General features: G+C 34.0%; 1 protein-coding gene across 2 annotated transcripts in view; it reads left to right on the top strand.

Annotated features, from left to right (window-relative positions):
• LOC109087882 (alpha-(1,6)-fucosyltransferase-like) overlaps positions 1 to 14,763 on the top strand; it is an 87,411-nt gene that overhangs the window by 9,112 nt on the left and 63,536 nt on the right. Inside the window, exon 2 of one of the 2 annotated variants that reach the window (XM_042746767.1) lies at positions 6,878 to 7,012. The exons of the other annotated variant lie outside the window; for it this stretch is intronic. The gene's annotated coding sequence lies outside the window, so the exon portion shown is untranslated. The remainder of the gene's footprint in view (positions 1 to 6,877; positions 7,013 to 14,763) is intronic. 2 annotated transcript variants of the gene reach the window in all.

Raw genomic sequence — 14,763 nt, 5'->3', positions numbered from 1 at the left:
ATTTAAAAGTTTGGGGTTGGCAAGATGTTTTTAAAGAATTAACCAAAAATACTTAAAAAAAAAAAAAAAATAAAAACAATAAAAAACATAAACATTTAAAATAACTACATCAAATCTGAATATACAGCAACATTACTCCAATTCCTGTGATCAAAGCTGTATTTTCAGCATCATTACTCCAGTCTTCAGTGTCACATGATCTTCAGAAATCATTCTAATATGCTGATTTGCTGCTCAAGAAACATTTCTGATTATACATGATACAAAATATTTTTCAGGATTCTTTCATAAATATAAAGTTTAAAAGAACAGCATTTATTTGAAATAGAAATCTTTGGTAACATTATAAATGTCTTTGTGTCACTTTTGATCAATCTAATGTATCTTTGCTGAATAAACATATTAATTTCTAATTAATTTCTGTCAGTAATAATAAAAAAAATAATCTTGCTGGTCCCAAACTTAGTAACATAAAAGTTGAACCGAATCAAAAATATAAAAGTTGAAATGAAGAGACTTCTGTCATCATTTACTCTTCCACGTGTAGTTTTCTTTGCTACAGCACAAAAAGGAGATGTTTAGCTGTATCTTTATGGTAATTTTTGGATTTGGTAGTTCAGTATCCACCTGTCACTTTCATTGTATGGAAAAGAGCAGCATCTAAAACTCCTTTGTGTTCCTGTTGTGAAGAAAGTTTTCCAGGATGACATGAAATTGTGTAAATGATGACAAAATATTAATTTCCCCACAATCCTTTTCATTCAGACACATAATAACTCCACACACAAGTACACGCTCAGTCACTCTAAAGTAATGGACACAATGATTAATACTGTCTTTAGTCTCAGTAATATTCTGTTCTAATGACCTCCACTGTCTTATTTCATCAGTCCGGCTTTTATATATCAGTTCAAACTCTGCGCTGGAACAGAAGAGCAGCAGTAAAGGTGAAGTTCATTTATCTTGGGTTATAAGACAATATCAAACGCTGCAGTCACAAGGACTCTATCAGAAGTGATTGGATCACAGTGGCCTGATCTCTCACATATTATCATATTATTCTGACCCTTCATTGGTCCATCAGGAATGATTCAATAACCCTCAGTCTGACATTCAATAAAGAGTGAGGAGAGAATCCTATCTGTCCATCCACCCATCCATCCATCCATCCGTCTATCGTCATTCCATCCATCCATCTTTCTATCAATCTATTTGTCCATCCATCCCTCCATCTCTGTCTGTATGTCTGTCCGTCCATCCATCCATCCATCTATCTGTCTGTCTGTCTGTCCGTCCATCCATTGTCAATCCATCCATCCATCCATCCATTCACTCGTTTTCTTGTAAGAATGATTTTTGCAAATGATTCACAGAAATCCATTCTCTATATTTTTTATACCAATTTTGATGTTGTGGAATGCAACAGTTTAGATAAGAATGGGTTTATATCTGTATAAAGATATAACGCTTCTTATCTATATCTATATTTCTAGATAGTTGTGTAGCTTTTCATTTAGTTTCAGTAACTGGTATTTTGTTGCAGAATCTTTCAAAGAATCACATTTTCGATTGTACAAATGTTAGCTCAGAGAAACAAATGTACCTGTAGATGCTTTACAGTTATGCATTTGGCAGATGATTTTATACAAAGCGTTTTACATGTTAAATATTTTTTCAGTTCATGCATTCCCTGGAAATCAAAGGACAATTTATGCAGGACAGCTAATTCAAATGAACCACTACTGTGTAACTATCATTTCAGAAATACCGATCTACCTTTTCATCAATGTTCATTCATTCTTTGCGGATGCGGCGCGTGATTCCGGCAGCTGGAGTGGAATCTCGTTACTCCGATCGGACCGCTGACTTTTGGAAACTCCTTGTTAAAGCTTGTGGAGAGGCGCTGATCTCTCTCTCTCTCTCTCTCTCAGTGGAGCTCATTTCCTCTTAAAAGAGCTGTACAAACATGACATTCAGCACTAACAGCCCCTAATAAGGCTCATTCAGGCGTCCTGACAGCGTCGGGGCCGCTGGAGTTGTCCGGTGTGTCAGCGCATCGGCAGCTTTAGAGTGGGAGGCCACCTGCCTGAGGAGAGATATGGCATATTAAGTGTCGGTGCTGTGATGGGAAACGTGCGGGAGAACAGTGTAGATTCCTGCTCGAGTGATGCAGCGGAGAACGGCAGTGTCTGCTCGGTATTCGTGGGCACTAATGAACTAATGTCAAGTGTACAGAGGCTTTATCTCTACTGCTTTAAGACCTCATTATGAAGATATTTGCGTAGAGGTTCAGAGTGCACTGGATATGACAGCGTAACATGAAAGCAATTCAATGGGGATGCATGTTTGGGTTTGTGTGTGCATTAGTGCACATGATGAATCAAGTACAGAGTTCATCATTGCTTTCAAAGCCTAGATGAGCTGGACGCATTTTTTGCAACTAGTGCACATGATTATGTTGCTTGGAAAGATATAGGGATGCATGTGTTATCTAATATTGGATATTTCATTGTGCATGCTCTTTTTCCCTGTTTTTACATTTAGAATACCTTTGCCATCAACTTTACATGAAGATAATCTTTAAAAACACTAAGAATTTCATATTACTGTCAGGTCTAATCTTGAGTGAATCCATACAAATATCTATTTTTTAGTGCTGTGATGCCTAAATTCACTTGAAAAATTCTTGGAAAGTTTTTAGTCTTATTTTTTATATATTGGCATTCATCAGTTGTTTGTAACATGAAATTAAATTTCATGGAATTTTAATATTGGTGTCAGTCTTTTATTAGTATTTATATATATATATATATATATATATATATATATATATATATATATATATATATATATATATATATATATATATATATATATATATATATATATATATATATTATAGTTTATTTCCATATAATGTAAATCATTTATTGTATGTTTTATAAAAACATTGGTAATTGTGTACATATTATGGTTTATATCAATATTTTGAATATTTTTATATGTTCTTTTTTTATTTAGTTTAACTTTTAGTAATTTTATTTTATTTCCAGTTTAGTTTAGTTTGTTTTTCATCTAATGTTTAGATTTAATTTCATCTTTATTTAAATTATCACAAATGTTTTTAATAATTTTCATTTTACTTAACGATAATAACCCTAAATGGTGCATCCCTAATAATATGCCTTGTTTTTGCCCAACTAAAAAAGAATTTAATGTTTCCGTCATAGTTAAAACAATCCTAGAATACACTGTTAAGAAAAACAAAAATATATATATATATATATGTTTGATTATGCAGAACTTTCCGACATGATGCTATGGGTTTTTTTATTGGTTGTTAGTGCGTTGCTATGTGATTGCTAGGGTGTTCTGGGTGGTTTCTTATTGGCTAAAGTCAAAAGAGCCCACCCACATGTCTCTGTGATTTCTGGTCACTATAGATACAGTATGTCTTGATTTGAGGTTCATTCATGTCTAGATCACTGAAACTGAATATGAGTAACACTAATAACGATTCTTGCCTTAGCAAACAGCACTAAATACACTGTTAAGCCACAGGCCGAACTCTAATGCAGGCTTTAAGTTGGAATAAGGCAGAATGTTGAAATGTCTTTGATAAGCTCTCACTGTGCTCATGAGCCTAATTATGCAGATTGTCTTGATCCATAAATTTGACATTTCCAGAAGACTCTCATCTTTTTACATGTGTTTAAATAAACAGTGGAAATCGCTGCACGGCGGCGGTTACTGTTATTCATCTTCTTGATTCACCCTCCTGTTCAAAGCGCCGTGTTTGAAAGGCCCTTTTCACTGTTTTAAGTAACTGCAGTTATCCCAGAATCCCTCTTTCATCTGCAGATGAAAAGAGCAAAACGAAGGGCCACTTGCTTTTTAAACTTTTAGCTCATTTTAACTCTGCTTTAAAGGGATAGTGCACCTAAAAATTACAATTTGCTGTTAATATACTCACCCTCGGGACATCTGAGATATAGGTGACTTTTTTCTTCAGTAGAAGAGTAAAGAAGATTTTTAGCTGAGACCCTGGTCCTTGGCGATTCATAACATGCAAGTCTATGGCAACCAGCATGTTGAGAATCAAAAAATCATATAAGATAGGTAACACAATATTAAATCCCGTGGCTCCTGACGATATATTGAGGTCTTATGAAGCGAAATGATCTGTCTGTGCAAGAAACTGAACATTATTTGCAACATTATCACCTGTAACCCAGAGCCTCAGGCAAACGGTCTGAAGTGATGTCCGATTCACAAATGAATCATTCTTTTGAACTGATTCTTTTTAGAGAACTAGTTGAACCAGTTCACCAAATCGGACTGAATCCTCTGAAACAGTTCACGGCTCGAGCAGCACAGATCTACAAGTTACTCAATCAAAACTCAAAGCCTCAAACAAAGATTCAAATTGTCTGTATCCGCCGTATCTGATCCTATGATGAATGAACTGATTTAGCGCTCCAGTTTCTCAAACAATCACTGAACAGAGGAAATAGTTTGACTTTAGCGGAAGACCGATGAGCTGCTAATACAGTATGTGCATGCGTGAAGGGGCATAATGAAAGTTTTTATGGTTTCTCATTGTTTATGAATGAAAAACATCCATGTTTCGCATCATTAATAGGTGATTTAATAATGTAATTGTGTATACATTACGTTATTGCGTGATGACATGAACTAGTTCACGGAAAAGAATCGGATTTGCCCATTTGCTTGAGGCTCTGGATTACAGGTGATAATGTTGTAAATAATGTTCAGTTTCTTGCACAGACCGACTGTTTCACTTCATAAGACCTCAATATATATCGTAATGACCTACAGGTATTAATGTTGTGTTGCCTGTACACTTTTTTGACTCTCTCAGTGCAGTAGCCATTGGCTTTTTATGAATTTTATGAATCCTCATGGACCACAGTTTCAGCTAAAAATCTTCTACTCAAGAAACAAACTCACCTACATCTTGGATGGCCTGATGGTGAGTACAGTAAATTTAACAGCAAATTTTCATTTTTGGGTGAACTGTCCATTTAAGCTTACTTGCAAGGCTTTTGACACACAGAGGATCTGTTATTAATCTTCGTGGTCCATGCTTGAACCAGACACTTGAAGTTAAGCACTTTAGACTGTGGTCAGTAACCTAGTTATACCCTAAACCATGGAAAATGCACGGACAAGCATGCATTTTCTTTAGAGTGTGTAAAAATCTGTTAATATCATATTGTTTGCCTCCACAGATAAGACTCTTTTTAGCTGCATTGATTTTAAAAGGATTAGAGATATATATTTTTAACTGCTTCCTTGAGCATCTCAGCTGTGGCATGCTCCTGTTCTTCTCTATTTTTCTTTGTTCTCGGTTATTTAATTAGGCTGCTAGCACTGATACCTTCTCCATGGATAAGGATTGTCTTTAGGATTAGTTGAAGGATGTAGGGTGAGTTTTGTATTAATGTCTATATCAGATCGCTGTGCTCGATTTAACTGGGATTAATTGAGCAACAGGATCACACACTCAGCGTCTGTGTACAGTAGAGACCTCTTGCGTCATCTGTGTGGAAAACTTCCCACAGAAAGGCTGACGCTCTCTTTAAAGCAGAAGTTTGGTTTTGCTTTTAAATTCCTAACCATAACCTTTAACTGAGAGAGAAGCCTGTTTGTGAAGCCACTTTTTGCCTGTAGTCTGATGGAAAACCCTGCAAGTCTTCATGAAATCAAAATAGACCAGTTTACTAAATTTGCTTGTTCTTGCTCTTATTCATCAAACCACATTGTCTGAAAAAAAAGAAGAAAAAAAAAAACATGTAAATGAGCATTCAAAAGTGTGGAGTTGGTAATTAAATGTATTTTTTACTGTAATATTGTGAAATATTATTGCAATTTATAATAACGGTTTTCTCTGTGAATATATAGTAAAATGTAATTTATTCCTAGGATTTCAAAGCTGAATTGTTTAGTATAATTTACAAACAGTTATTATTAGTAGTAGTAGCAGTAACAGTATCATTATCAATGTTGAAAAAAGCTGTGCTGCTTAATCAGTGTCTGAGGTAAAAATGACATTTAATTTTTTAAGAATCTGATTTTATAAAATAACTAAGGAAAATGAAAAAATTAAATATTCACAAATAATAAATATTATAAAAAATTAAATAATTAACTGCACAGATATTTTTTAAATTAAATAAATATTAACTGTTCAATATTTAAATAAAGTGAGTGAACTGCAAATTCCATGAGGCACTGCAAATAATGTAATCAATTATTTTAAAAAAAAAAATGAATATTTTTTTGTTTAAATATTAAACTGTTACCAATTCTACAAAGTTTCAAAGAACTTTCAAATATTTTATGTTTTTCATGATTTTTTTTTTTTTAAACAAATATTTTAATATTAAATATCAGTCTTTCCTGATCTCTTTCCTGGTGATTTCTATTCCAATGGTAACAAATCACTCTTCAGGATCATGGTTAATGCAGTTCTTCATTAGGAATTTGCCAATTAAACACTTTACAGGAGTATTTTTCCCATTCATTTTCTCCATAAGCATTTAAAAAAATTATTCAGTAAAGAGTTTCAAGCCATGAACCAAACTAACCAGCTAAGATACTGATTTCGAAGTAGGCCTATAAAATATATTTAGCAAATATCAAAAATATATTTATATTTTAAACGATAAATCATGAATAATGTCATTCTTCATTAGTAGTTTGGAAATTAAACACAGAAGCATATATCATCATTTAACACCCTTTTAAAACACAAGGTTTATATTTTATTGTTATGAATCAATTTCTTTATGGAAAAAAAAATAATAGGACCTTTACTTTACAAACCTGAATGTTGCGCTTTCATACTCCACAGTGTTATCAACACCTCAACAAAAAACTGATTGATTCTCCCCGTGAAGTCGGCAGTAACCATCCAGAAATCTCCTTCAGCTGAAAGTAGAACGCCCGGATCTGATAGAGCTTAATATAACCGGAGGCCAAACACGAGGTCAGTCTCTCCTGATGTTATTTCATCAGTCACGTCGTTCGCTGATGAATTACGGGTGTTTTGGGGCAGGAAGAGAGAACGCAGAATATTTTCTTACATCTGTCTGTACTGTGAACTGTAAAATAAATATCTAGAGAGCAGAATATCAGAGAGATCAGCTGGTGGGCTCTTTTGCCTCGAGGCCAGTAAGAAACCAACTAGCAATGCTGTAGCTGTACACAACTGTACTGTATCTTCACAGAGTGACATACAGACACACAGATGGATAAATAAAGAAATAAAGAAATAAATAGAAGGACATATAGAGGGAGGTTCAAATGTCACACAAAGACCTGAGAGTTACAAGACTCTTAACCCTGGTTACTCTTCGGATGTAAAAGAGGGTAGATATGGAAGATCAAGGTATTACAATAAAAACATTATTTTTCCAAAAGTAGTCAGCATGGTAAAGTGTTCATTTTACTTAATTCATTAGATCACTTACTGGATCACTGCACTCCTGATCGTTCATCTTCAATATTCGTCTTCGGTAGTCTGTGCTCTACTGTACGTTACATCACAGATCCGACGGCTTTCTTTATAACACCAGTCATGCGTTCAGCAGATTCAAGTGTTCCTTTTTCCTTCTCTCTGAAATGTTTAAAGCAGGTTGCTATGGATACAGACTTGAAGTTGTTACACTTTCAAGCAGCTGCCCAGTATATTACTATCACAATACGTTTTCCACATGGATTTAACTGCCTTTTTACATTTGATGATGAACATTTGTGGTTTTGATTGTAGTTAGACAGATGCTACATTGGTCTTCCCGAATGCAGTTGCCTAGCAATTTTATTCACCCGAATGCAATTTATTTTTTACCTTTAATCCCATTGCAGAGTCTTGACGTCAGTATTTGTGCAAAATTGCTTAACAGGCATTTTCCCAGAGCGCTTTTGGATTGGTTTTGTGTTTTCTCAGCTTAACTTTGGCAAGAGCTGAGGTACTGTAATCACATTAGACATTCACAAAACATTTATCCTCTATAATGTGGTTTATTTCAGAGTCAAACTGAATATTTAACTGGAAATAACTGATTGGATCCAACACTGAATTGGATTCCTCTGACTTGGGCCAGTATACTTCTAAATAACACAAAGTATTGAAGTTGAGTGTGTGCATCGTCCTGTAGCAAATCAGCCATATCTACTAACTAGAAGATCACAGAGAAACATTGTAGTAACTACCTAGAACACACTAGCAACTTTATATTGACACCCTAGCCAACAACAAAATAAGCTACAGTAACGTGATTGCATTCGTTCTCTCTTCATTCCTCCTTCTTTTACTTATGGAGCGGGTGAATTTCTCTTTGTTTTTCCTTGATGTTGTTCTCTGTTCATTTCTCCTCCCTTTACTCTTGTAGCTGGTAAATTTCTCTTATTTTCTCTTTTCTGTCCTTCATTTCCTCTGGCTTTGCATCAGTCTATCTATTTCTGTCTTGACTGTATTTGTCATATTTCCGGTTTAAACACGTCCACCACTCATGCTGCTCTCTCTCATCTTTCTTTGTCCACAACTGCAGTCTTTCTTGTCTGGTTTTGTTCATTCATTCATTGGTCCTCTTGACTTTATTGAGCTTTCTGGTGGAGATTCATTGGTCTGTTACTCTTCTCATCTGGTCTGTTCTTATGTCAGTCAATCAGATTTCAGATAACGTTAAATAAAAAAAATAACAATAAAAATAGCCACCAGTTGGCTAATTGTGTTTTTGATGTATAAAAATGGTTATATATTTATTTAACTCACAAATTATTTATATTAATTCAATGGACTCTCTTTGCCCCATTTGTTTCAGTCAAACTGTTATGCTGTCATATTGAATTTTGTATGAATTTTACTTTTATGAACTAGTCCTTTAGATCTTTTTTTTTTTTTTTTTGGTCCAGTGAAAACCAGTGTTGGAAGATTATTTTTTGTGTTTCGTTATGTTTTGCAAAACCATTCAGCATAAACAAAATCAACATGGCCGCTTCAAGGTAATGAATGGTTATGGCCATAACTATTTTACTTAAAGTTTCATAACTCTTGAATGCAGTGATCAAATTTGGCTAAAATTGGTGCATCTATGCATTGTATGGATATGAGGAAGGATTTCAAATTTGATGATGTTCGGACAAAAGGTGGTGCTATAACAGAGCTTGGACCTGAAATACTGTTAAAATACAGTTTTTGTTTTGTGCTCTTAGTGATAAACTTAAAACTGGTTCTTGGTTCTTGTAGAACCACTTCTGTAAATATATGTGTATGCTTTTCATCTTGGTTTTGCATTTTCTGATTTCCTGTATTTGTCTGTTTTCTTGTATGCAAATTAGTGCACTAAACACAAGTATTCATAGTAAGCAGTCTTTTTTGCAGGTTTCAGCGCTGATGTAGTGGAACTGAGCGCTGGCGTTCAACAGTCTCTTATCTGCCACTTTAGATTTGAAGTGAGCCGCTCTCCGCTGTTCTGTGCTGTAGTGGATATCAAATGAATGATTGGAGGATATGAGCATGTTCATTTTCATACGCCTCAGCAGATTTTACATTCATATTCTCTGCGCTCAATAGACTACATTATCTCTCCAAACTTTCTCTTGTGTTTCAATGGCTTTTCACATTCATTTTTGACCTCTACTATGTAAATGCTAGAGATTGTGCTGATAAAACATGTTGCTGCAGTCTTGGGAGAGATTTTGGAGGTTTCCCTGTATGAGTTTGAGCATTAATGGGTTGTATTCAACACTTTTCCATTTTATGTTTTGGCCTTTTTGACATTTTTAAGTATTCTAACAATTTTTTTTTAAGTTTAGTTATTTATGGCTATTTTCCACCTGTTTTGACATTTAGAGTTTAGAATTTGCTGAAACATTTTTTTCAGGCTTCTATGTGAAAAAAAAAAGTTATTTTGGTAATTTTGCAGATTACATGATAACATATTAGAACAATGGCGTTCAAGACCATTGCCATCATTACAGTCTTAAGGCTTCAGTATTTTTCTCTAAATCAATGTTACTATTATAGTTTTTATTCATATTTTGTTTTTATTCATGTTTTATTTTTATTTATTCATATTTTTTTAATGTTTCAGATGATTTGCAACAGTTATGAATAAGAACCAGTTCTCAAAAAAGAAAGTCTTTTTTATTGATAGCCAAAGTCTAAAAACTAAGATCTGTCATGTAATGCCATACTTGTCTATTTTCCTGTTTATTTGAGCCAGAAACAGAAAGATGAGAAAAAGGCAACCATCTTGAGATGGCAAAGAGAAAGCAGAACACTAAGATGTATGACACCTGGTGTTTCTTAGAGCAGAAAACAATGCTAAATAGAGTCCAATTACAGGAGACAGGCACATCCGTATGGGCTGATGGGTAACGGCGCTCTCCACAGCTGAACACGTGATCTGATTGGCTCTCGTCTGCATTACATGCTGATCACAGACACAGAGAGGCCGGTCTTAGACCTCTTGACTAATGTTGTGTGTCTCAGTGAAAATTGAAAGTAAATGCACTGAGATATGGTGAAAGACTCAGTCTTTCTTGGGATGGTTTGTTTTTGATGCATTAACAGCGGAGCATTCTTATGCAGAGCATTCTTATGGTTAAATCAATATGTAGTTATTCGATATGAATTTCAGGTCATACAAGCTCTATTTTATCTACTCTAACAGAAAAAAATAAGAAAAAGATTTTGATTTCATATTGACTCTGAAGTAAATGTATTCTATCTCTGACAGGTGAGTAAGTGTGTGTGTTTATTATTCCGGTCACTGACTGTGTTGACCAGAGCACACAAGCGGCTATACGTCTATTCATTTGTCTACAGGACAGCACAGTCAATGAGACGAGACGAGCGCAGACACCAACCGCTGACTAAGTGTCTATAGATAAAAACACATATGCATGTGTGCATTGAAAAGAGTGGGATTTACCTGAAAAAGCTAGACACTCAGATATTGTTAAACTGTAAGAACATTTTTTTTAAAGTGTGTAAATACATATATATATATATATATATGTAGTACATTTTTGCTGTTCAAAACAAAATACAAAATGCTATTTAAATTTTTCAATGTGTTACTTGCCTTTTCTTTGAAACTATTTTCAAAAAAATTATTACAAACTAAATCCTCCTAATTTTTTATTAATAAAGCCTAGTCAATTTCACAAGTACTTTCAAAGAAACTGCAAGTAGCCCGTTGAATTAATCATGAAATTTGGAATATATATATTTTACAAGGTACAATTTCTGAGTTAAAATTGTTTCAAATTAAATCATAAACCATTTTTTCAGTGTAGTAAATCTCACAATTACAAAATGACTAAAAGTAATGCATTGAATTAATCATAAAACATTTAAGGTAAAAGACTGACATTGTATTTTCTTATAAAATGCACATAAGTAATCATTGTTTTTTAATTTATAATTAAAAAAATCTTTTTTTATAGTGTAGCAATTTCTGAGTTAAATTGTTTCAAAACAAATAAATAAATAATAGTTCAGTTAATTTTTCAAGTAACACACACTGATATATTATTTTCTTGTAAAATGTACACCAACTCCGAAAAATAATTTTATGTTATGTTATTTCTTTAGTGTTATAAGATGTCTTGTGTAAATCGTGATTGGTTTGCTTCTCAGAACTAATTGTAACACTGAAACAAGCATTTTCTGTAAAGCTGACTTGAAACTAAATGTATTGTGATGAGCACTATATAAAAAAAAAAAAAAAAACTCTAAATTGAATTAAATCAACCAGTATATTCCAGGAATAGTCTAGGGAATTGAGCATGACGTTTATTCTGGCAGACAGAAGTTTGTGGTGTTATGAAGTAATGATTTCCAGGAGGTCGCTCACATTAACAGGTTGATTGTTCCCAGGCCCGTTTTAAGAGGAACTATCATTGTACCTGGTTAAGCGCTGAAGACGTGGGCTGAAGCTGGTGTCTGATTAAATCCAGCGTGGATTCAGATCAGTATTTGCATAAGCAGGAGAGAGCAGGTAAACACTCGTGACAGTGATTCTACAGGCAATGAGACGAGATCGGCCAAACGTTAATCTAGGGTTACTTTAATGTTCTCATTTAGAACAACCGCAAGTGTGTCGACGATCAACCACATGAAAAATAAGTGTAAATGTATCCATATACATCTTTTATTTTTATCTTTCTGAAGAGAATGCGAATGGTTAGTGCCTATGCAAAAATTGCAGCTCTGATTGTAGGGTGTTGTGGGAAGTTGACAGGCCATAATATGTCGTTGCTAAGGTGTTCAGAGTGAATTCTTATTGCTTTGTGGTTGCTAGGGTGTTTTGAGTGGTTGCTAGGTGAGTTAGCCCAAGTCAAAAGAATCTAGATGTAACTGAGGTGTGAAATTTTTTTATTTTTTATTTAATTAATTAAATAATCATCCTAAGTAATTTTCTATGCATCCCAAAATTCTTTCAACACTAGTGTCAACTCACTAATCAACTAGTCAGTTGTTGATAACAGAGTAGTTGGCCATCTTGACACATCACTAAATATGTAATGATTTATAATTGAAATCCAAAAATTACATTTGCAAATGTAACACGCTTGTTTGTGTGTGTGTGTGTGTGTGTTTGTGTGTGTGTGTGTGTTATGCTGATGTGTAATATGTCTGTAAATAAATGTTGGTGAGATTTATTCCAGGGTTGTTCTTGTTGCCCTGAGGTACATCTATTTAGCTGTAAGAGCTGTCGTTCTCTGTTGAGCGATGGGAGAAACAATCTAATTCCAATAAATCATCACTCAGACATCAGAACACTATCGAGACAAACACAAACAAAAAAAAAACACACACACACACAGATTGTGGTGCAGGTCGTCCAGCTACTCGTGAGAAAGTTGTGTGATTTGTGCGGCTCCTCCTGCAGTGATGAGTGACAGCAGCACAAGCTCCAGTTAAACAATCAGCCTAATTACTGCTCAGATCCAAAGAAATACATTATGCTTTGAGAGTTGTTTGGATCAGGAGAAGTGGGTGTTACAAACAAGAACGGTTTATTACATTTTGATGACAGATTAGGAAGACCTTTCAGTAGAAAAATGTGCACTGATGGATCATCCACAATAACACCAGGAGCACTCCGGAATATTCCGTGTTGATTACATTAAATCACACTAAACCATATTTTGGCTTTATTTCAATTAATCATGCAGCCTTATGATAGAAGTCAGTTTTCAGTCAAAAGCAATTGATCTGCAGTCAGAATTCAATAAAGCATGCAATTGAGCTTGGAGCTTCTGAGTTTGTGTGCAATCAGCAGGTCAGATGCAGCAGGTTTGCGTGTGCAGCTGCAGCAGGTCAGGTGCAGCAGGTTTGCGTGTGCAGCTGGATTTGGTGATGCTGCAGTGACTGGTTGACATTCTGCTGTGCTGAGTCTCTCAGCAAAAACACCTCAGATAAGAGTGGCATCGGTATGTGTGCGACGTGCCGAGTAACCTTAGATACGCCATCACCTGAACTAGCGAGTGAGTGAGAGAATTACAGCAGAAAACCACTGGCGTTTAGAGTAACGCTGTTAGGTGTCGGTTGATTTGAATGCTAACCATCTGAAAAAACAGGCCTTTAAAATTTGAAGTAGGCCTACAGTTCCTTTTTTTTTTTTTGGCAGAACTTTTTGTGTGTCTGTAATGGGTTTCTTTTCTTTTTCTTCACAGATCACACATACACTTAATCAGCTTTCGGCTGCTATCACATTTTCATATAGTGAGAATTGTTGGAGCTGTTGTTATCACTGTATTTATTTATTGCATTAGAAATAAGGTTCAGAGGTAAACAAACCTCAGTGTTTTTAATGAAAGTATTAGTTTAATTAAACACAAAAAATGAAAAAAAAACAAAAAAAAAAACTCTCACACACACACACACACACACACACACACACAAAACTAAAGAAAGAAACTCTTTTTAATTATAAATCAATTATAAAGTTGTAAGAGTTTACTACAACTACTGCTAATGCTACTAAATAAAATTACTGTTGTAATATTTCACTGTAAAATAAAAAATTGTTTAAGTAAAATTATGTAATAATAATTTATTGTACAGTACAACTGTAAAATGACAATACTAATTTAATTTTTAATATTAAACCATCAAGAAAACTAAATTAACTAAAAAAAAAACTAAATATTAAAAAGTATTAAATTAAAATAAACAGAATGTGTGTGTAAAGTTATCAGTATTACTATTATAATAATTTAATAAATAGTTTTTATTTATATTACTACATAAAAATATCAAACAAAATATGAATTGTTACTATTATAATATTAAATAAAATTGAGTATTTAAAAAAAAAATCAGTACATATAATTAATTATTATATAAAATAGAGTATAAAATAATAAAGTATTTAATGAAAAGTAATTAACTACATACTACAACTATAAAATGACAATACTAATAATACTATTAATAGTTAATTTTAAACCGTACATGCTAGGTTTGTTTAGAGTTGCTCTCATGCAGTCAGCAGGGGCATGGGATACTTCTGTGTCAGTTAATGTCAAAGAACACAAGAGCCTACATTCTGTTGATTTTTCAGTGCATTCAACATGCAACAACACTATAGCTATTTTAAAGTTCAGGTTAACACAAGTGATATACTGTACAGCTTGTGTCTATTCTTAGCATTACCAATACTGTTGGTTTTAGTATTGACTTTGTAGCAGAACACTTTCAGTGGTCTGTGAATGTGAGCC

Source organism: Cyprinus carpio, chromosome B20 (assembly GCF_018340385.1).
Source record: "Cyprinus carpio isolate SPL01 chromosome B20, ASM1834038v1, whole genome shotgun sequence".
Classification (NCBI taxonomy): Eukaryota; Metazoa; Chordata; class Actinopteri; order Cypriniformes; family Cyprinidae; genus Cyprinus; species Cyprinus carpio.
This window is presented reverse-complemented; position numbering and strand designations above follow the sequence as displayed.